Here is a 1,844-nt window from a genome sequence, read left to right as displayed (position 1 = left end):
AAAAGTCCATGCAGTCTCTCTGTGTTTTTCTCCATCTTCTGAAAGTTTTTCCTTTCTGGCAAATGTGAAATAAAATGTTGACTTTGAACAACCGATGGGGATGAGAGACAAGCAGGGCTAGGACAGGCTTTGCCAGAGCTTGTGGAGCAAGAAAGAGTATGAAATGGGTAGTGTGGGGTGCAGGGTTGGAAAAAGGCCAGATGTTCATGGTATATGAGTGGGCTGGATGGAGTGGGGACGTGAGCATGGGCTAAGTTCTACAAAAAAGGAGAAGGGGGCATAATGACAGGCTGATGGATGCTGGTAGTCAGGGTTAACTAAAGACAGGAGTCAACCCTGTTGTCCTGCAGGATGGAGCTGAGGCTCCGAAAAGCGTAGAGAAGCAAGCCTAGTAGCTTGATGCCATCAGGAAGAGGAACCTGCTGGGCTGCACAAGCATCAATCCAGGAGAAAGATTTTTCCAGCAGCCTCCAGGATGGATGTCTGCATATATATGAGGCACCAAAGTGTCATGTAAGTGCTACTGTGGTTCTGCCTTGAAGGTCAGGGAGCAGGTTCTGCTCTCGTGCAGCTCCTGTGTTGATGAATGGGAGAACTGCTAATGTAAAGGTCAGAAAATAAACAGAATTAATCTGAAGCATTAAGCTGGCTGTACAAAACATGATTTCTCAATCTGCACACTGTAGAGCCAGTGTGTCATGAAAGACGGACACTTCTTTCCTATCTCACTTGTAAAAAACAAGTATCTATGCTTCTTACAAAAGAGGTGGCCTAGGATTTAGCTTTCTCAGGGAAGGAACACGAAATTGGGTGATCACCTGTCATTACGACTTTTTGTTGGCTGCTGTCTGAGACTAAGCATCTTGTAAATGTTGATAAGGCTTTACATCTACAGATCTGTTCCCCCTCTTCACTTTAAGCTAATATTTCTAGAAGTATCTTCGCAGACTGTGCTGGCTGCTGCTGTGAAATCAGCTGTTTTGTTAGACACAGAAACCCACAGGCGAGAAGTTGTTCACCTATGGCTGAGGGCAGACTCTTGTCATCCTGTCCTATTTTAATTCATAATGCTGAATTTGCTTCTGTCCCATCTAAGTCTTACATCCAGCTCCACTTTGGTTTCAGAGGTGACAGCAATGGGGGCAAACCTGCCTGATAGAGTGGCTGCAGGGCATTTTGTTTTGGGGTGATGCTTGCCACATCAAGAATGCCATTGACCAACTGCCATTCAGGCAATTAAAAATACATAAATTAGGAGATTAGCCCAACAATTAGGTGCAGTGAATATCTCCCAAATGATCTTTTCTCCCTGCAGTGTGCAGATCTGTACATTTCATGAATAGGTGTGGTTTTTTCTTCGACATCTGTTGAAGTTCTGATGCCGGGCATTTAATTACAGCAAATCAAGCAACAGCTGATTTCTTTTACAGATCCTTCTTCAATATATAAGGTAAAGAATTAGATTAATGGGTATATGAAATCAGCAGGGCCCAGTGGATCAAACCTTGCTCCGGAAGGGATGTATGGCATATTCCCATCCTCAGCCCCTTTGCTGCTTTAAGTGCCACACATGCCCAATCAGTTTGTTGCCTCAGTTTCTCCATCTGGAGATGGAGGAAAACAGGAAGAATGAGGAAAGCATTCAGTCCTCTGGATTATTGTTGAGATTAATGTTTCCAATGTGTGTAAAACATGGTCAAGCCATCATATGTCCAATTTCTTAGCACCCACACACACATGCGTGCCAGTAAGTGGTCCAGGCTGCTGGACCCCATGAATTTCAAAGCCAAAAGGACTTGGGTAGCATCCACCCACTGCTCTGTGGTTTATTCTGTGACACTCAT

The sequence above is a fragment of the Cariama cristata genome, unplaced genomic scaffold (genome assembly GCF_000690535.1).
Source record: "Cariama cristata isolate BGI_N322 unplaced genomic scaffold, ASM69053v1 scaffold18757, whole genome shotgun sequence".
Lineage (NCBI taxonomy): Eukaryota > Metazoa > Chordata > Aves > Cariamiformes > Cariamidae > Cariama > Cariama cristata.
This window is presented reverse-complemented; position numbering follows the sequence as displayed.